This window comes from Ambystoma mexicanum, chromosome 3q, assembly GCF_040938575.1.
Source record: "Ambystoma mexicanum isolate Mex_15411 chromosome 3q, UKY_AmexF1_1, whole genome shotgun sequence".
In the NCBI taxonomy this organism is placed as follows: Eukaryota; Metazoa; Chordata; class Amphibia; order Caudata; family Ambystomatidae; genus Ambystoma; species Ambystoma mexicanum.
The window spans coordinates 594,224,089-594,246,699 of record NC_090926.1 but is presented as its reverse complement, the minus strand read 5'-3'; the positions used below and the strand labels follow the sequence as shown (position 1 = coordinate 594,246,699).

Genomic DNA, 22,611 nt, shown 5'->3' with positions numbered 1-22,611 from the left:
TCGGGCATGATGATTCACAAGGGGCTCCTGACGGCCTTTCCACAGGCACATGTTTTCCCGTTCTCAAAATATGCAAGGGTCCTACAGCCTCTCGGGTTCGGCAGTGAAGGAGACGACCTGGTGCCGGGCTGGCGTAGCCAACCATCCTCTGGTAACAACTTGTTGGGAAGAACTCCCAGGTATGCCAGAGAGCCACTGGGAGTCTGCAGGAGGCCCATCACTTTCCCAAGGATAAACGGAGGGCTCAGTCAACAGTAAGGTCAAACTGAAGTTTATTACAGACAAAACCAACAGGGATCAGAACAGGAGAAATCATGTACATCTTGCTTGTCCTCGGCTCGGTTTTACTCTAGGATGGTGTCAGCGCCACGTCTCAACTTGGGCATTCTCCAGAGAACCTATCGGGCCTCCTAATTGGGCATTATATTACCTATAGCGGACACTATAGATGTTATTCTACTGGCCCTTGCATGTCGGGTGGCTGGCCAGGTTCATCCCCAAGTCACTATCTATAACAATGTTGCAGTATGGTGGACTTACCATTGGTTCTTGCCCGTTGCTACCCACCCCTAGGATACTAAACTGTGATTGGCTAGAGCGGATCTCTCCAGGCCTGGGATCTGCAAAGATTCTCTGTGTAACTCTACAAGGTAATAAGAATGACTATGTGTCTGCGTTGTAACTAGTGTGTACCACTTTTGTCTATGAGAGTTCCCTCCTGCTAAGCGCAACACTCGTCTCACATTGTAGCATTTTTGTTGCGGTCTTCTGTCTGGTAGCCTGAGACCAGCTCCTTTTCCCACCGCTGATCGCTGTCCATGGTCTACTTCAGCCGTGTCACATGTTCAGAGACCACAAATTTGAGCTGAGCAGCTCTGAATTATGAGCATTTTATTTGTATTTACTGCAGCTGGTGCCTTTGTCGTCTGGGGATTGGAATGTCAATCATATCTCCTGGCCTTAGCAGTGGGCCCTGTCTCACACGTCTTGCTCTCTGTCCAGCCTGAATCAGCTCAGCTCGTCTCTTGCTGAGACGCCTATGGCCTGCTGTAATTTTCCTAAACCATTGTAATGCAGTTTCTACAGTGTCCATGTCACCCTATATTTCCATAGGTTAATCACACTTGGTTCTGTAAGGTCCCATAGATGCTCCAGCAAATCCATTGGGTTATTCACACATAAGCATGTGCAAGCTTTGCTCAGGATCTCTTGCTTCTTGCGGTTGCTGTATTTGGCTAGTGGCAAACCTAATAAAAGCAATGACAGTATGTATATGTGTCTGTTCTCTAACTATAGAACTGCATGCTCGTGTTCTTCATGTATTAGAGTGTGTGTTTGTGTCCCGAAGTACGGATGGCACGTGTGCTTCATGTCTAACGCAGCTGTGTCTTGGCGTCTTCAATGACGCCAGCTTCATGGCTTCCTGGTGCTTTAATCAAGATTGTCAATTGAGGGGTATTTGATCATGGCCTGTGGCTCTTCATCCACACAGGGAAAGATCTGTACGTCCCTTCTCCGGTATGGCTGGCTGAGGGGATACCTCTCAACATACTTGTCGATCATGGGTCCATTGGGACTCCATCCGAAATAGAATGGGTGATTGCATTGTTTCGTGGCCTTCTTCCTTGTCATGAATTTTGTGGGAGGGGGAGGTAGCATTCCCCATCCCTCTTCGGTGAGTTATTTGCCAGTCCGGTGGTCATTTTCTTAATTTTGAACTCCAACACTCTGGGTTGATTTTCTGTGTCTGAGATCGGTAATCTGTAAATAAAATGTTGCAACTAACAATGGGTGGATTTGCAGATTTTAAAAAAAAACAGTTTTCCCCAATTTTTTGCTGTCCCCTTTACCCACAGGCAGTTCTCAGAACCTGTTTGGGGAAAGGACACCCCTAAGTTTCAATTCTGTCTGGCTCGCCTTTTTGGGGTTGACGAGTTTCCTGTTTTGGGTCGGTTTCCATACTTGCCCTGTCCCATTCGCCCTTTTGGGACCCATTTTTCTTTTGGAGGGATCCCACTGTTTTTGAAAGAGGTCTGCTTCCCTGAATCCTGTGGGTACTCTTCTCTTTCAAAGTGGATAATCTTGATCTCCTCCACAAAGTGGGTTCTTGTTTGGCCTCTCCTACTTAACATTTGTTCTTTGGGTTCTAACATTTTGGGGAAAGAAGAGTCAATTTCAGGCTGAGAGGTTTCTAGGTGTTCTGTCTGGGTGAGAAAGGAAACTTCCTCTAGGGCTTGGCATCTCTTCTCCGGCCGGGCCCCCTTCTCAGGAGCCTGTGGTTTGTTGGGCGTTTCCTTCCATCATTTTTCCCCTAGCGGGGCATCGGCCCTGGGTGTTGAGGCATTCTGGGAGGCAGGGTTAGGTTGAGGCTTGTACTGAGCCCTCAGCATGCGCCCCAGGTCATCGGTCAGTTGTTGGACCTGTTGCTCCAGCTGCAACACCTTTTCTAAGTTGTAGGGCGGTCTCGAGGCATACCTCTGCTGCTCCCGAAACGGGTAACTATCCCTTCTCCCGGAGTAGCTCGAGTACTCCAAGTTCCCCCCCATAATTTTCCATCCTGAATCTCCCTTTTCCCGGGTCAGGGATCAATTGTCTTGGAATCTGGGAGAGAGAGGACAATTATTTTGGGAGTTCTGGTTCAGCGGATATCTGGGGAAAAAGTTCAGATTGGGAGGTGGAGTGATACTTCTCTCCTGAGGGAACTTTCCCAGGGCAGTACTTACCTGATTGCCCCACCGACCCCTGTTCTGGGGGAGTGTATACATACCCCAGGATTAGTTTGGTACCCTTGTGCCTAGGGCTTACATAGGTGGCAAGGTCTGAGGGATCATTGTTCTGAGTCCCTGCCTGACTACCATTCGATTGGGGGTATGGGAGTGTCCTTTCTGCCTTTGATTTTGCTTGTTGGCAGGAGGATTACTTTTAAGTCCCCCCCCCCTGTCTCCAGATCCAATCGAGGGGTAGTTTTTACCTCTGCCACATTCGCAACAGCAGGGGTGTTGGATGGTTTGGGATGTTTTTACCCAATCCAGGGCCTGTGCTCAGGAAAATCACATACCAACTGAGTCTTTATATTTTTGGAGCGCATTAAAATATGCAGATATGAACTCCCTACAATTTTTGTTCACCCGCCGGGAAGTCTGAGCAAACGCCTGCTTCAGTTTCTGCACAAACTCAATATTCGCCTGATGCTCCCCACATTGCAAATTCTGTGCAGCCTTACGGGCCTCTTTAGGGTTCCTATGTGTGGATTTTTTTTCAAAATGGCCACCTTATGGGTGGACCGTTTATAATGATTTTGTCTTTCTTCACGTGTTTCTATATCAGCCCCTCGGCACTTGGCTCCCCTATGACTTGTGCTTTTCACTTTCTCACTGTTGTTTTTAAATGGGTACATGGACTTGCCCAAGCTACCTTTCACCTTTGTTTCTCCCTATCCACCTGCTCATTTTCCCAGGCCTCAATCCCATTGTCTCCTTGCGGTTCCAACCCTCCCTCCCAGCCTCTCCTGTTCCATTCTCTTCTGGACCCTACATTTTAATGTTGGAATCAAATGCCTTAGGTCAGTCTGGGCGTGATTTACAAGGCGTTTTTCAATGGGATTGTGCCACGGTAAAAAGCTTTTGTAAAAAAGGTCCTCTATCTCTTCTTTTTTTACCTGCATCTCAAACAACATTTTCTTTCATTATCTTATCATTAACATTTAAGCATTGTAGTTAATTACTGCGCTTGTTGGAGTCCGAGTTCGATCGGGCTCCAGGGTAATTCAAACCCATAAAATAAATCGCACGTTTAAATGAGACGCGGGAGCCGGGGTAATGCGCTGCACTTCTATTTATTATCGGCGCCAGAACTGGCGTCGGAGGCGGTAGCCCCGCCTCTTCCTCATTCCGTGGCCACGCCGCAACTTCGGCGTAAACAGGGAGGAAGGACTCAACCTTAACAGTGAACAAAACAGATGTCCATGGAAATAGGACACAACAGCGCTGCATTTGATTTTGGCCAGTGCCTTGATTAAAGCGTTCTATGATTGCAATAAAAATGCACAATAGGCATTTCTGGGTCCATGAAGAAGTTACCAATTTGCAGTCATCCTATCATAACTGCTGGAATTCAGGGTAGATGCCACTCGGACATGGGGACATGTTACAGATCATTTGTTAAATTCCCATAGATTTGTAATCACTTTAACAAGATAATATTGAGAAGTGAACAGCAACCAGCAAATGATGAAATGTTTGAACTTGTGGGACATTTCGCGATAATATTGCCACTGCCTAAATGAGTGTTAGATTGTATGAAGCGGATTTTATGAAGCGCCCTGAGCAATCTGACAGGTTTAGAAGGGCATTAATTGTGCATTAACTCGCGGCCACAGATGTCAAGTGGGATACGACTGGAACTGTCCTGTCACATGGGGGCGGGGTCAAATGACAACTTCCTGTGATGTCATTCGGGCGGGGTCATGTGATGTCGCTACCGCTGGCATTTTGGAAAGTGACGTCCCTGAAACTCGCACGTGACATCTTGCCTTGTTTGCCTTTTCTGCATGCTACAGACACCATTCCATAACGTCGCTCTATATCTCGAGTGTAGTTCACTCTATATTCTTTGTTTGTCCTAAAGACATGTGGAGTTCAAACTTTGCAAAGACGTCAAGCGCCAGATGCTGGTGTCTGATGCCCACTAGCCCTGTTTGAGGATTAGGGTCAGATTGGATACCGATGCTTGTGCCACTTGCCAGTCCATGCACATAAAAACGGGGTGGACGAGATCTTATTTGCTGTTCACTGAGCAGCCCGAGATCTAGTGCCATTCTGAGAGAACCATCTCCATGCAAACTCGTTCTGCACACATGGAGGTAGTGTTGTCCAGAAGCATTCAGTTGGCCTTCTAAATCAATAGTCTTCATCTTTTAGGAAGCAGTTCCACGGAAGCCTAATCCCAGAGTTGTGCACAGCTGTCAGGAGAAAATGCCATGCCCATGCGATCCTGTACATTGGGCATTTTTCAGGCAGAGAATGCTTGCCATTTTTACTTAGCACGCAATAACACTGTTGCCTAACCAATCTGGCCTTTCATGGCCATTCACCATACTGGGGGGCATGGACAAGACTATTCCTCTGAAATCGCATGCGTTCGACTGGATTTCATGCACCAGAAGAAAAAAAAATGAAACACAATGCTATGGAAATAGGACTGAGTGGCCTGAGTATTTTATTAGTTTTGTCTATTTGGTGCTGCTTTACTGCCACTTATAAGCTAAAACGAATGCATTGGAGTACAGGTAGAGAGAGGTGGCATATGAGGAGGGATACAATACTTGCAGGTGTTGTCTGGTTATTTACCCACCCATTCACTGGCCATGCCCACCAGCTTCCTCCCCCTTTCTGCCAAAAACACAACCTCCTGGGATCTCACTGATCTAACTTTACCACGGCTTAAAATCAAATGTTGCACTCCAGTGCTTGCCAGGTTTTTTTTCAAAGCAGTCTTCTGAGAGCTAATGGTTTAATTGGTACTGAAAGGTCACTACTGATGTAATAGAAATGTCAACCAGGTCTGCCTTTAGGCACTTTATTTATAAGCAGTATTCGTATCCTTCATGCCCTGTTAAAAATTAGTAAAGCCAACCATTTTGGCTTGTTTAGAGGTCTTGTCAGGGAGCAGGGGAGGACGTCCCTGGCCCCTCTCTGATTTACGATGAGGCGATTGTCAGACGTTGTAGGGGAGTCAGGAGAATGGAGGGAGGAGGGGGTTCACCCAAAGAAGCTGAATTGTAGTGGAAATGTAGTGAATATCAGTAGTAGTATCACGTGTGCAATCAAATGCCGTTTTCGAATTTAGACGCCATCTTGCAATTGAGGCCTAGTACCATAGCTATATCGGTACGCTTTCCATCCCGAGGGTTAGAAGGGTGTGTGTGCGCACTTTCTGCTGGCGGCCCTGTAGAAGTTAAGACACACAGTTCTTTATTGTGCCTTATCGTTAGTGCATGTAACCCAGAAATAGTGAGCCCTGCAAGGCCAAGAGAGGGTCGGAATGGATCTTTGAAGGGCAATCCCACAAAAAGGGAGGTGAGGGCTTTAGGCCTTCACCAGTCCAGATCTCTAAGTTATAGCGGTCAGAGACCCCCGAGCCATAAACATTTGAGTGCACTGAGCAGCCAGAGATCTCTGGCAATAAAATTGTAACATGGCCAATCGATCAGGAGGATCAGAGAGCAGGGACGAGCTGTCCCCACCATTGCTTCTTGTGATTTGAGCTGCAAGGTGCCAGGGGGGGAAGGCAACACATTTAAACAGCGGGTGGGAAGGTTGTGGAGGCGCTGGCTTGTCTGGGATTGGAGCTGGGGTTCACGTAATTCTGAGAAGTTATCACAACCTTGAAAGTAGCCACCCCGCTCATGTACCATGCACACTGTAGAGCTATGAAATAATGAATTGTGTAACCAAATTTCCAATTAGAATACTTGAGGACAGAAGAAGATGATCCCCACGTGGAAGGAGATGGACAGAAGATTCTGGGCCAATCACCAGGCATCCCGTTTGGAGCAGGCTATATGTGTATAGGGACGGGCCAACCATCTACTTGGATTTGTAACCTATGTGATGTACGCAGGGTCGGACTGGGACAAGAAATAGGCCCGGTCACCCAAAAAAAAGTGACCCACCCCTCGCCTCAAAGTGGCCCACGCTCTCCTCACGTCCCTTGACCTCTGAAGATGACATTTGACCCCACCCCAAAGTGACATCCCTGGAAGTGATGAAACATGACCTTTCACCCCTTGATAAAACAGGAAGTGGCATCAAATAGCATTGTCCGAAGTACACTAAATGACTGTGAATCCAAGCAGACGTCCAAGGCCAAACGATAATATGTTATTGTATAGCACTTACGCTTAAGCTCTTTTTTTATAGAAGAAATATGCATACAATATCACCCAACCTGTGTTGGTACTCATTTATCGACCTAAGAAGGATGAAAGGCTTTTTGAAAGAAAAAAAATGATATTTAATAAAACAAAATAATATATTCTTCCAAACCGGCTCAGGCATGCCGAGAAACCAGCCCCCACTCCCCAGGGACGATTTTGGCCGGGCCAAAAGGCTGAGGGGCCAATCCGACCCTTGATGTACGTCACTTGTGATGCTGCGTACCTTCAAAACCTATTGCTCCTGCTGTTTTTGTCAGAACACGTCATGGTAGCAAAGTTCTTTGCTGGCACGTACTTGTATTTTTGTGAGATTAAACCTTGCTCTCCTTGCAAGAGGTGTGCTAGGTCTTTTTCCCTAGTGGATTGTATTTTTCTCCGGTGTGAGCGTTGAGGGGTTATTCTACAAATTTGGTGACCCCCTAATGTGATCCCAGATTTTCCAGAGACGGGGGATTCCGGGCCGCACATCTGCAGGGGCCACGCCCACCTGCAGCAACCGGTCCCAAGCACGCAACCCGTATTGGTGTACAGGAGCCGTTTTGGCAGAATTCCTGTCTGCTCTTTAGAGCAGGGAATAGCTTTTAGGATTGTGCTGGCCATTAATGGGACCCCGTGATGGACGATCTAAGTACATCTCTTACGGGTGAAAACAATGCGGGAGGACACTGAGGGGGAAATTGGCAGAAATGTGAAAAAGGTGTGTGGATGTGTGCGTGTTGCAGAGGTGTGGGCAAGTGTGCACTGTGGAATGGCACGTAAATGAGTTGAATAATGTGTAAAGACCATGTGGCAGTTATAGTATATGAGAAGAGAAATGAGAAGTGGAATCATTTCCGAGGTAGGGAAGAAGATGGTGCCATATTAGAAATAAGATAAGAGAATACAGACAAAGGAGCTCTGCATAATTAGGGAGCTCAAATTACTTTGCCCAATATATCCTGGGTGGGAGGAATAAGACAAAGTAGTGGTTGTTATTTTAGTTGATTGTTTTAGTGTTTTAACATATGTAGTGGGGATGGTGCCAAGGGAGGTCCTGTGGAAAAAGCGGTGTGGGTGGGAGGTGGAGAGAGAGCGAGATAGAGAGACCGCGTGCCCACGCATGCAGTGAGTAAGAGAGAAGGGGGTGTGGATAGGGGGCGACGGGGGAGTGGAAGCCAAGGACTGGTAGGAACGCTTAAGACAAACTATAATTTGTATATGGTTTGACATTTTTGTATACAATAGATTTTTAACATGGGGGTAGTTATACCGTTAAGAGTACATGTGTAGTGGGTGGCAGAGCCACAAGGGGGGAATGTTCGGCTCATGGCCAGAACATGGTACGAACAATAGAGGAATACTGGAACACAGGTGCACGTATTTAGCTGCTAAATATAAAAGTAAAAAGCTCCAAAGTGATCTTAGAATTATGGAAAATGTGGGAGGACATAGAGGACAGTGATGAGTAGAAGTCCCAGTGTGGCAACGACCCGATCCTGAGGGTAGGTAAAGCAGCAGCATTGAAGGAAAAGCAGTTACCTCTGCCCCCAGTAGGATATTACTTAACCGTTCCCGCCACCGGATAACCAGTCAGCCACAGCACCACCCCCTCTGTGTTACCACCCCCATACCAAACAAATACGAACACTGCCGTACCAATGGATAGCAAATCTCAGAAGGAATTAACCCTTTAAGTGCCATGGGTTTTTCCCTCCAGTGCCAAGGCCTTTTTTGGTGATTTAGGCATGTCGCCATTCAATGCCTTGTAACTTTTTTCTTACATGAGATATCTTGACCAATATCTTGGCGCATCCAGAAGTGCCCTGCAAGTGCTGTTGGGCTGTCCCCGCTGTCTGCGGTGCCTTCAGTGTCTTTTTCTGCCTGCTGGAAAACTGTGCAGACTTTCTCCTCTTCTAAGCTTACCTGGGGAGCTTTGGGAAGACTCCTATGCACGAGAGGAAACCCTACTGCCTTACTGAGGCGAAACAGCTAGTTGGACTTCCACTACCAGAGTAAATATCAGTGGATATTATTGACTTTACCTTGACTTTACTTTGATTTTACCTTTTGGGCTACGCTTATGTCTGTGTCTGCTTTATCTGAGCATTGAGCTCAGATACTATTATCTGTGTTTACAAATATTGGCTGGGAATCTCATGCTGTCCTGTTTCTCTTTCTGCAGCTTCTCTGCGTGTGTGCCACGCCCCCTGCCTACCGCGACCCGACATCCAACATAAATTACGGGTGCAAGCGCATCCGCACGCGCATCCGGAAGTGCCCTGCAAATGTTGTTGGGCTGTTCGGCGTGGTCGCGGGCATGGACTGGAGCACTATGAACGTTATATGGTCATTTATTATCATCTTTTCTGCTTTTTTATGTGGCACAGGGCTTCCTATCCGGTATATTGTGTAAATACCGTGGCCTGATTTAAACCACCTGCGCACCTTAAAAAGTCTGCTCATTTGGAGTTTTGTTCTGACTATTATTGTGTTTGGACACCTATACTCATGCGAGCGGCATGAGGAAGAATAAGCGAGGAATTTATACTTGTATGAGGACTGTACCTCTGACAAGGAGAGAATCTAGGGCAGTGATCTGGCCATTTGATGACATTTTGTCTGCACCTTTGGTATTTACTCCTGTTAAAGGTGCTATGAGCATGGCCTGTAAACTCCCCCTACCCATATCGCCTCCTTCCCCTGTGGAAAAAGCAGCCTTGAATCTGGGGGAAGGTGGGGGTGGTTGCGGATGAGTTTGTCCTGCTTATTGACTCGGGGGAACCAAATAAGACCCCAGAAGGTGTTAGTCAACCGGATGAACCTCTTTCACCGGAAAAAAAATGAAAGTGAACGTAGTCCAAAAATTATTAACAGCTCACTGCTGGCTCTATCCCAGTATCCATTGGGGGAGGAGGCGGAATGGGAGCTCTCTTCGGCACAACCGGTGGGTAGGGAGTCCTCGGGGGGGGCCAGTACAAGAGGACTCAATCAATGGTTTGATATTAAATGAACTATCATTGCACACTGTTTTTCAGAATCCCGTGCAGTGCCCTTAGGGACCACTACACACAATTAAGACCACAGGTGGCAATACAAGTTTTACCTTTGGTACAAGCCTGTACTACTATGTCAGAGTGGTAGCAGTGGCGGAGCAGCCAGGCTTATTTTAGATGCATATGAGCAGTAGCAGAGATTACACAAAGGGACCACAATTACTGTGACTCAAGCAAACACTGACTCAAGGTTTCAGGTAGAAAAATGGAAGTACATTTATTTTTAAACCGTTCATTATAAACACAACACTTCTATTAAACTTCAATAAAAACCACACGTTAAATATACTACAACTAACCAATTCACTTTGTACAGTAAGTCTCAAGGTAAGTACCTTGTGTTTGAATGAACCGGTGTTATGAACAAAACATGTTACCCCGAATACGATTGCGATCACTTTTTGACAGTTTGGTCTACTAAACAAACGCGTATCCGTGACATGAAATGCAACCGGGGCAAAAACACAATTAGCACCTGAGATACCCAGAGGGAGTTGGAGGCAAAAATCACAGGCAATATTTTGGTTAGGCAGACAGAATCAAGAAACACTCAGAGACAGGAGGTGAAAAGTCAAAGGGCCGGAGCCAGGGTAGAAAGACACCAGGGCCAGTTGCCGAAGATCACACGGTCAGGCAGTTCACGATTCAACGAAGCCAAAAGTACTTCGATATTGTAAATGTTCGGAAGCAAAAGTTATAAGAAGGAGGGAAGACAAGGGCAAGCCTTGGAAATGAAGAAAACGGGATTCACCCAGTTTCCTCAACAGAACACAGTACCTTGTTCCAGTGGTGCAGCTAGTGCCCTGGCAGTTGTTCCTGTTGGTTTCCCGCAGACCCACGATTCCTGGAGCTTCGTTATGAAGGAGGACGTCTGAAGGGGGTCTGCACCACACAGGGATGAAGGCGGCAGCAGCGTTAAGGAATAAAAGGTGCGCTCCTTAAAAACAGGAGAGGCTCTTCAGGTGGCTATCCGGACCACTACAGCAGTGTGCAGCGATTTCAAACACGGAAGAGGATCCTCTAGCTGTAGAAGATGAGCTGGTTATCCCCACCAAGCTCAAGGGAAGAAGACTCCGGACTGGATCTTCTCTGAGTCGTTGAAGGGCACATAGCTCAGGACTGCAGCAGGGCTTCACCGGGACGGGGTAGTTGCAGCAGCCGTCGTTCTCTCCGCTTCTCTTCGGCTCCTTGTAGTTCCAGTGGCGACTCTCTGACTTCTAGGCCAAGAGACCTGCCTTTTATGCGAAAAACCCCCGTTCACGCGGCCTGGCTGTCAATCACCCAGCAGGGGGGTTGTCCAGCCCGGATAACTACCCTGGCCAATCATGACAAAGTGCGACTTGGGTTTCCTAGGATACCCTGTGCAGGGGGTGACTACACCCCTCCCTCACATTCAGCCCACCTAGACACCCAGGAGCCTTGAGGAGGGCTTCTGGGCAGAAGCTCGCCAAAAGACAGTGAACAAAGAAGGCAAACCTAGTTTGCCGCGCAAAGTAAAACACAATAAGGACTTTAACAAAAAGAAATGGCGAATAAACCCAACCGGAGCCAAGAGAAAGATGATTTGGTCAAGCCGGTTTATGTTCGAGGCTAATATAATAGCCAAGAACAGTACCACGTTTATCTAATATAATCGCGGTAGAAAAGTTAGGGTAGATACCACTGTCACCAGCCAAGTCTAAATGTTAAAAGAGCGAAACAATGCTCTAGGAGGTACAGATATAAAAAGGGATACAAGTTAACCCTTTCCAGTACTCCATGGAAGATCGGGTGTACTGGATCTGTGGTAGATTGACTAAGTAAAGTTAATGGTAACTTTACCCTTTTCTGGGGGACAGCAGTCGCCTCAGAAATGGAGTCGATGGACGTCTCAAAGACAACCCTGTGCCACGGCACTGAAGGTGCTGTGTGACGCACAAAAAGAAGGGGACTACTGAAGTGGTGTACTTCAGAGTCCACAATCACAAAAACAGGTAGAAACACAAAGCAAAACACAGGTAAGAGTGGGGGAAAAGCTCTCACTCTTACCAAGTGGAAAATAATTAACTCCAGAAGTTCAGCAAAGCTGCTGGGGGACTCAGTGAGGAAAATTAGCCATAAATGAGAATTCTCCCTAACACATACTATCTTATTAAAGCAGTTTATAGCTGCAGCAGAGAGACAAAACTGCTCTAGTGGCAGCTGCGGAATGGCCAACTCAAATCTGTTGGATCCAATGGAGCCCACTCTGGCACCCTCGGGACCACGGGGGGGGTGCAGTGAACCCCATTGTATTTCCAATGGTGAAGATGCCCATACCCCTGGGAACCCTGGAACTCTCAGATGTGTTAATGAATGAGGACCACAAGAATGCCGGCCCTAGCAAAAAAAACTGAAGACAGACTTTTGAAGCAGCAACAAATGAATCAAAATACAAATTAAAAAAAAAAAATAGAAAGAAAACAACCGTACAGAATAGAAAGAACGCCCCAGGACATAAACACAGGCAGGATAAAGTCACTAGAAACAACTGGCGATGGCTAGTGAGAGGTGATGCAGAAGATACGGATTCTGACATAATTGAAGTTGACGAGGGACCTGATGTGTTATTGTGTAGAGGGTCGGGGGGAACTGCTGCCCCAGACTCCCTATCTGAGAACTTAAAAAATAAGAGCACAAAGTGCCCAATGAGAGGTCCTATTAGTAACATCGTGGGTCTCATGTTGCCAGACCCATACATGCAGGGAAGCCTTGTAAACTTTTTCCCCAAAAAAACAAACCGGCTGGAATCTATTACGGTCGCCCCATGCTCAAAATTGACTACTCCCGTAGAAAATGGTGTTACTCCTCAAAGGACAGTAGAGGATCCACATGTCCACAGGAAGGAGTCATTCTTCTGTAGCGAAATGGGATCTCAGGGAGGGGGGCCAAGCCACGGACACTGTAGCAAATGGGGATAATAGGGAGGGGGACCTCGCCACGGATACAACAACTGCAACGGATTTAGGTCAATCAGCAGTAAGTAATGTAAACTCACACCCTGTGCACTCTGTCAATGAACTGAAGTCTTCGGGACTGTGTTTCCAATCCAATGGTCCAGGGCGCCATAGATGTCTGCAATCCCAGATTAAAGAGGGAGCCATAGAATCTCTAACATGTGTTAACCCCCACAAGGGAGAGTTACCTAGAGAAGCTGTACCCGATGCAAACCCTTTGGAAGGCGGCCCTGTGATAGAACGGGTCATCAGAAGGGTCATAAAATTAATGCTTGATGACCACGATGATGTTGTCAAAAATGAAATTGTTCCTAAAGTAACACTACCCCTGTCTTGATATGGGCAAAATCTTCCTCGGGGCCAGCCCTTTGAGAGCAAAAAATACCCAATTCAGCCCAAAATACAGGTTCTATTGTGCTGAGCAGTGATCTCATGCTAGTGACAAATGACACCTTCAATAAGTTTTAGTATTTTATTCTAAGCAGTGAATTTCATATACATTTGGGATTCAAGTTAGAGAAGATTACAAAGCATAAAACTTAGAGAAATGCAAAATATAGAGAAACATGGAACTTAGATAAACATAGAGAAACATAGAGAAACACAGTCTTACGCCCCTTCAATCAGCACTGGGAGACCCTGGCCCTCATAAGCTAGCTGTAACAAGCCCCGCTCAGAGGACAGCGCTGCCGGGATGCCGTCAGAGCTCCAAATTCCGGGCACTTGATCTGGCTCGAACCAAGTCCACAGGACGATCTCCCACCCGAGTCATGTGAGCATGTATATTTTATAATCTCGTGCTGCCCGTCCGTGAACTTTCCCTGTGCAAAATATAGGCTGGCTCATGGAAAAAAACCAACTCTGTTAATTTCCACTGCTCCTTCTCCTGAGCCCCTCCCTGGCTCCCTGGAGCCCATCTGCCAAAGCTCAGGAATGTCTTATCAGTGCCTTCCCAGAGAAAAGGAGATTAGCTTGGGGCCATGCAGGGCTACCGTTAGTGAGGCAGAATATTCTAAGGGAAGCAGGGATGTATTAACCCCATCTGCAAGCTCTAAAAGGCATGCACTCATAGCTTAGTGTTTATAGCGCTTAAGCCTGGCTATCTAAGCGCTATATAGGTGCCATAATGTTCCAAACACTCCAAAAATACCTATTAGCTACAGAGCTAGGGCCCTCTACCTGCCTGTCTATCAACAATGCATAATGTGACCTATCACTCATACTAGGCCTGCATATTCCTTGTAGCTCACTACTGCATAATGGAAGTGCTACAACAGACTACTGTCAGCATTTTTAGCACATACTTTGAATACACTATTGGCTTTCAGCGGCTAATGCTGTCATCTAAAGCCCTGATTGGCAAGGTTGCAATTTTGTGTATCACTACATTCCACCCCTATTCAACGTGTGTGCGACAAATGCTGACTAATACCTATCAATATAGTATTTAGTGCAGTGATAAAGACCTTGGGGCTTTGCAAGAGGTTTAAGCAAACTATCTTCTAGCGGTTAGTCAGCGTGGCATGCAAGGTAAAACACTACCTAAACAAGAATGTACACAAAGTGAACAGTGACATATACCCTTGCCAAAACCTGGCCTACACAAAAATACCTACACAAAGTGAACATGGGCATTTACTCTAGCCAAAACCTGGCCTACACAACAATACCTAAATAATTATTGTATAACTGATTGTCAGTTAAAAAGCAGCATGCAGTTAGAATGTCAAGGCAATTCAGTGTAGTCTAATCTACAATGTACTATTGCATTTATGTATGGTTACCAATTCTAAAACCTGGCATCCTTTCATTCTAAGGGCCTACCCTCCCCCTGATCCCAGGGCATTCAAACGTGACTATGGGCTGTGTGACTAGACACTTCCCCCATGTAAGTGGAACCCAACCAAAAACCATCTAATTTCGTGAACAAGGTGAACCCATGGGCACCAGGTTATCTAAATAAAAACAATTTTACTAATTTGCATCAAAGCATGGCATGTGTTATTCATGCAATCAAAAGCAAGCAATTTAATCCATATGTATGCTGGTAACTGTAGCTCTGCGTGCCAGTTTGTGGAGGATGGTCGCCCCCACTCAATAAAAAGCCCACACCTGCTGATTAAACAATGTTTGCCATACAATGCATCGTGTGTATTTAGCAGTTTTGTTGACCTGCCCTATGGCAGAAAAAATGTCTTCATACCTAAAATTCTGCCATCTTCAGTAGTTGCCAATACTTGTAGCAGTGTTGGGCGTATCAATGAGCCCCACTAGGCCAGGAGTTCTATAGCAGAGCTGGCATCAGAAACCTTAGTGGCTAGCTTATTGTGCACAGTTTCTATGTCACAGGCATATAAAGCTCCTGCAATTAATGAATCTAGCTCCCTAGCTACGCGCACTCTAGTGATGGGCCATAGAAATGGACTCTATTTGTAGCAGCTTGGTAGTACTAAGGAAACATTGCCTCATGATAAATCTATGTCTAAGTGTATCACTGTAATAATGGAGGTGTGCATTACCAGCCTACAATTTAAATGTTGCCTTACTACTGGAAAATCTAACATCTTCACAGTGTCTACCTATTGTGACTTGGAGAATACCCTTCTTCAAGTGGGATATCTACCATATACAATATTAGTTTTTGCTACAAACACCATACTACCCTCCGGCAGTGGCTGTTTCATCACACCATTGTGTAAAATGCATTTAGTCAAGTTATAGTCCATAAAATCTTGGCGATAACACTCGCTGCTGCAGTTCTTGGTCAGAAAAACAACATCACATTAAACAAATTAAACAAATCGTTGTATCCATTCACTGAAACATTTGGGCCTATGACTTCATAGACACCAGTCATATGAGTCAGTGACAAAAGATGTCTGACAATATGCCAGGCCAGTACGCTAGCAATTCCTTGTGGATACACATTTGTAGGGCTTTTCCAAAGAATTATTCCAAATGTCTACAATCAAAAGGTGACTCTTTGCATTAGTGTGCTGGAGACAGCTGTCCCCACAAAAACATGAAACTGGTTGGTTTAACAAAAACCGTGTCACACACTGTGTCATAAAATCAAACATCAAGTCAGTCATGGTTTCATTTACCTGCCTTAAGCTGGCTGTAAAAGTATCCAGTGTTTCAAAGGTTACCATCTCAAATTAGAGCTCACACACTTGGCAGCATTACTTCAATTAAGGATCTTAACCTAGGCACAGGTGACTTTGATGTGCGCACTCATCTTATCTCAAAATAAATTACACTCTTGCTTGCATAATCCTGCTGCCCCAACAATTCATAAGTCATTTTCCTGCCTACGTGCAAAGTAGAAGTTTTTTTTTTCAAAAAGCAAAGCATCTCTGGTTAAAGCAATTCAGTTGGAAGAGCAAAACCATTTCGTTTTTTCAGATTCATCTCAAAAAGTGCATTTAAAAACCATTTTTTTCAATGTGTTAGCATTCAAGTGCTGTGTCACACAGCTGTTTGTGGTGCATGATCTTACAGTCCACAACTCATTGTCCACAGTCCTTTAAACAAGAAAGGCAAGACATGTCAATTAAGTTATTTCCAGCAACTGAATCATTTGAATGTGCAGCATCAAATATTTGATAATTAGCCAAGTCTGCACCGTGCCAGTTCAGCAAAAGTTATTACTCTGTTGGACACCTTTCGCATGTTGCAGAACAAATGTCCTCATACGTCATGCATGTTAGCAGCATTGAGTGCGGTGCAGGACACGTTTCGCAGTAATTCGCTTTCTCTGAGCACAGTTTGCTTGACTGATCAGTGTCACCCGCAAATTGAATACATCTACTTCTGTCAATGGCGCGCTATTGTCTTGCTTTTTTTGCCTAGGCAAAATACAAACAGAAATGTTAGGATGCCATTAAAAGTACAATGTCATTATTCATCAATATCAGCGTTATCCACCCCTTCCCTGAACACCACCCCCATCTTCAGAAGTCTCACCAGGTAACTACACACTTTATCATTGCTACTGCAATTATTTATCACCCTTCTGCATGTTTTCTGGGGGCTTATTTACACTCAACCATACGGGGTGTAACTGCCTAATCACAAACTCATTTGTGCAATGCGATCATAGTTGGTCAATGGTACCTCAGACTGATCTGTGCTTTTACAAAAGCCATATAATAAGTACCCAGGTCGCACAATGCTTTTCTTTTTCACCAAAGCGATCACGAATGCCAGGCGCCAACTTGCTTCCAGTGTCTCATGATCTTGATTTAGTTTGCCCTGCTGGCATCACTCCATTTTTCAAAGGTCAAGTCTTTCAGTCCAATATCGCCTGCAGTTGCACAAGCAGCTTTGTTTATTTTTCTCCATATAGCTAGTGTCTTTCAAGCCTCTGGTTTTTCACTTGTCATTTTCTCAAAGGGTGTTTGCTGATTTCTTGGCCCACCCCTTTGAGCGTGATAGTCTAAGTCAGTTTCTTTTGTTGCTTCAACAAATCATTCATTCTTGCACTAAGCCGTGAGGCTTCTGGATCATGGCTAATGTGCAGTGTTCATGTTGTACTCCAAAGCCCCGCTCTGCATGTTGTCTCTTGCAAAACGGCTAAGCGCTTTTTGTCAGTTTTGCTTCCATCTGGAATGCCATAATGTCTTTGTCAGTTACTCCAGCCCTGGCAATGTAGCTTGCATTTTGCCAGCTGTGTATTTTCTCTTCTCAAAGCGCCTAGAGGTTTCTTCTCCAGTGCACAGCGCTTTACTTCAGTTCACATCACATGGAGCACTGGGATGCAGCTTGCACAGCAATAGCGTTTCACATCACATCACATGGTGCATGGGAATGCGGTTTGCATGGCAATGTCTGTTGGAATGGGCAGCTGTCTTTTCTTAGCCCATTCACAGATGCACAGGTTCCCCAATGTTCAGATGTGATGTGCCCATCTGCCATCCTGCATGCAGCGTTTGTTTTCCTTCCAGTGTTGATACTGGGCAAATTCTTTACTTCTGATCAGCATTTCTGTCTTTGCACCCCCTCTCCTCAGTTTTTTGCTCACGCTGCGGTGTCTCTCACAGGGGATGGAATGCAGGAATGTCATTGTTTATCTTTCGCGCAGCAAGCTTATCTCTTTGCCTATAACTCTTACACTGTGGCGGCTTCAATGGAAGGCACTCGTTTCAGACAGTTCATCCAGATTAACTCTTTCTTGCACTGTTCCAGCAACTCAGAAAAGCTCCCATATCTGAAACACCATTTCATTAAACAGGAGTGCAGTATTCTGCTTTTGTTTGCCTTCCTGCACCTCGCCCAAGACAGCTTCAAGGCACAAGCTCTGCACACACAGCAAGACTCTTATTTTCAAAAGAGGCACTTTTTCTTCTCATCAGATTCTACTCCATGTAATTTAGCAAAATGTCAAAGCGTCTTTTAGCCTGTTTTAAACTGATTAATGTCTCATTTAAAAGCATACGTTTTTTTTTCTCTCCTTTTTCCTCGTAACCTTGTAGTTTGGCTTCACGAGCTCACTCCAATGCAATGTGCGATCTTTCAAAAGAACCCGCAACCCACTAAATCTTTGTGCTATCTTATCACACACAGATTTTTCATTCTGTTGTACCATTGCCAGAATATAACCACTTATTTCAGTGCATTTAAAAAATGCCATATTTAGTGCAGCTCCCTGCACGGTTTCCCTGCAAGAGCAACCCACACTCTATATTGCTTGTGGGCTGTTATTGTGTCAACAACATTTTTCACCATGTATCACAGTCAACAGGTCACTATTTCCAAACATGCATCACTTATAAGGCAACAGTACAAATCCATGGCATAGCGTGGGAACAGTCAAAAATACTCCAGGGGCAATTTAGAAATTGTCTTTTCCCCCCAAACCATTGCAAACTGATTCTGCAATTTCAAATCAATACACAAAAATCGAAAATCCAAATAACATCACTCACTTTCTTTTTTTAAGTGAGTCTCTCACCCATTATAAGCATGGCACAGCTTAAAATGCAATATAACCATTTTAGTGGGTTTCCTTTAAACAGAATTCGCCACCAGCACATGGAATTTACAGTTGCCAAAAGAAAAACAAACCCTTTAGGCTCTCAGCACAGATGTTACTCTTTCTCCTAAGCACGGCTCATTCCCCACGTTATTTTACAGGAATGTCAACACTTCAAAAGCATACATTAAAAAGCGAACCTTCGCCTCCAAAAATTACAGCCCCCCACTCGCTAGCACACTGGGGCTGAATCAATGATTAAATTACTATTCACAATTTGCATGTCAAATCCTTGCAACTATTTTTCCCTGCCCTCATGACAGAATAGAGATGAGAACTCCGTCTCACTTTGCATTTCAAATTACAACTTTAAACTGGGGAAACCGCATGATAAAATTCTTTCCTAATTGAACATACATCTTTCTTGACCATTCATCGGAGCGCTTTAAACAAAGCCATTTCCCGCTTGTTTATCGCCTTGTACTCCCTGGCTCCATTCCCAAGCAATAAGTCAGTCACGACTGATTTACTGAAGGGAGTCTTAACCACACAAGCTATCGGCCACGGCAAGCCGACACAACGCTGCTGTCTTTTGAAGTCTCAGAGCTGCAGTGAGACCACCAAGGAAATGCGACGGCCTGCTCCTCACTCTACACTGTGTTCTCTCACACAATTTGTCATTTCACAGCAAGGCACTGCTCTGCACAAATCCCACAAATCTGCCACCAAATGTCTTGATATGGGCAAAATCTTCCTCGGGGCCAGCCTTTTGAGAGCAAAAAATACCCAATTCAGCCCAAAATACAGGTTCTATTGTGCTGCGCAGTGATCTCATGCTAGTGACAAATGACACCTTCAATAAGTTTTAGTATTTTATTCTAAGCAGTGAATTTCATATACATTTGGGATTCAAGTTAGAGAAGATTACAAAGCATAAAACTTAGAGAAATGCAAAATATAGAGAAACATGGAACTTAGATAAACCCTGGCCCTCATAAGCTAGCTGTAACAAGCCCTGCTCAGAGGACAGCGCTGCCGGGATGCCGTCAGAGCTCCAAATTCCGGGCACTTGATCTGGCTCGAACCAAGTCCACAGGACGATCTCCCACCCGAGTCATGTGAGCATGTATATTTTATAATCTCGTGCTGCCCGTCCGTGACGCACAGTTCCAGAACTTTCCCTGTGCAAAATATAGGCTGGCTCATGGAAAAAACCAACTCTGTTAATTTCCACTGCTCCTTCTCCTGAGCCCCTCCCTGGCTCCCTGGAGCCCATCTGCCAAAGCTCAGGAATGTCTTATCAGTGCCTTCCCAGAGAAAAGGAGATTAGCTTGGGGCCATGCAGGGCTACCGTTAGTGAGGCAGAATATTCTAAGGGAAGCAGGGATGTATTAACCCCATCTGCAAGCTCTAAAAGGCATGCACTCATAGCTTAGTGTTTATAGCGCTTAAGCCTGGCTATCTAAGCGCTATATAGGTGCCATAATGTTCCAAACACTCCAAAAATACCTATTAGCTACAGAGCTAGGGCCCTCTCCCTGCCTGTCTATCAACAATGCATAATGTGACCTATCACTCATACTAGGCCTGCATATTCCTTGTAGCTCACTACTGCATAATGGAAGTGCTACAACAGACTACTGTCAGCATTTTTAGCACATACTTTGAATACACTATTGGCTTTCAGCGGCTAATGCTGTCATCTAAAGCCCTGATTGGCAAGGTTGCAATTTTGTGTATCACTACAACCCCAGACACGGGTAATTAGTCTGGCTGTGAATGAAGAACCCCATAATCAGAATTTTGAGGCCTCAAATATAGCTTGGGGTTTATTGAATGACGGTGTGCAAACTCAAGTGGGGGGGAATCATGAAATAAATGTGGCAGTCATGGGCGGTAGACCGGGCCCGGATTGTCAGGACAACGGACCTTTCCATCTCTGCCTTCATGGGGCCAGTCAGATACACGACCAGCGGCCGCACAATCAGTGGCAATAAATTATCGCCCCTTTAAATGCGGAGAATCACCAAGCATATTTTTACTTCCTTATTTGATAAGGGAGGACCTGCATCCTTGAACAGACCAATGGTTTTGGCACTATTCGGGGAAATTCCAAGCCTCTCCCTCATCACTACGGGGGACATTAAGCTGGTGGATTTTGTACACCCGGTAAAATATGATAATGTAAGGGTTGCATTCTATTCCAACAGCATCGCTGAGGCAGTTTAGAACGAAAGCAGTACATTTCACAAATTTGGATATGACCTGGATAGGGGTCCCCCTGTCCATGGGCAGAGGGGGGTCGATTACGAATGAGAATCTGGGTTCTAATGACAATAAAACGGGTAGCACCTTTGGAGAGCCTAACCTTAGATGGCTGGCCCTTACACTAAGAGACTCCATATCACAACTCCAGGGTTCGAAGCCTAATAGTTAGCAGACCTGCAACTTTACCACTGATAAATTGGAATTCGAAGGGGAACTGCTCACTGAGGAACTCTGACAAAATCTGTGCCCTACTTAAAGAATGGTTTATTTTTGTATACACGAAACCTGGTTTACTACTGATTTTGTTTTATATGGTTTTATTGTTTATTCTACTGTGGCAAAACAAGGTTCAGTAGGCAGGCCTGCGGGTGGCCTACTTACTGCAGTTGCAACATCATTGGGACGTAAAGTTATAAATACTTATAGGATCTCGTATTGGTGTCTATTATTGTTATTATGCTTTGAACATAGTACGCTTATAGGGGACTGTAATCTTTTGGTGGTATGCAGCATTCCTGATCACCCTGATATGTTTGTGTATGGGATTACAGTTTTACTTAATGCAGTGCCCTAGATCGGAATAGTGTGTTGGCCAGGTACCATCTGATTTTATCCTTAGACCTGTTGTGACTCCAGGGCTTATGGCAAGGACAATAATTTCACTGGACCTAGAGAGGTTGGTGGTGTCAAAAAAGAGAATTGTAATCGGAACCGATCCAGACAGGTGTGAGTGGCACACCTTATTGTGTACTGAGACAACAGTACCCTTGAAATAAGTAACAAATGCAGAATTGTTTGAGAATCGGGCAGATGATGGGGAGATAGTGCTGGCTATTTGCATACCCTGTGAGATAATGGTACAGTACAGTGTTCTATGATGGCCCTTGTAACAGTGCCCCCTTTCACTGAAAATGACCTGGCAAAGGACCCTGAGAGGTTATGGACAACCAGCGCCATCAATGTAGGCCTCGTAAAGGGAGTGGCACCCATTTGAAATCGCACAATACCCACTGTCCAAAGAAGCAGAGGAGGGGATAAATGATCCATTTCTGCACTCCTTAATCAAGGGACTATTGTGCCCTTCAGCTCCCCATGCAACACAGCTATATACCAGATAGAAAAGGTGAAGGAGCAAGCTGGATAATGATTCAAGAGCTTTGCCCCTTGAATGATATTGTACAGGCAAACTTTCCAGTAGTTCCTAATCCGACCATTTTGTGCAGCATCCCAAAGCAAGCAACACATTTTACTGTTGTAAATATAAAAAATGCCTTCTTTTCCATAAGCCAGCACCCAGACTCTCAGTACATCACTGCATTTACGCATGGGGGAAGGCGACACAAGCACACAAGATTACCACAGGGGTATTGTGAATCCCCTAACATTTTCAACAGGATACTACATGCAGATCTGGGAAATATACAG

The 22,611-nt window shown here is 45.2% G+C and overlaps 1 protein-coding gene across 1 annotated transcript in view; it reads left to right on the top strand.

Moving 5' to 3' along the window:
* The window catches only part of CHADL (chondroadherin like), a 372,075-nt gene that overhangs the window by 45,761 nt on the left and 303,703 nt on the right, over window positions 1-22,611 (top strand). The window lies entirely within an intron of this gene.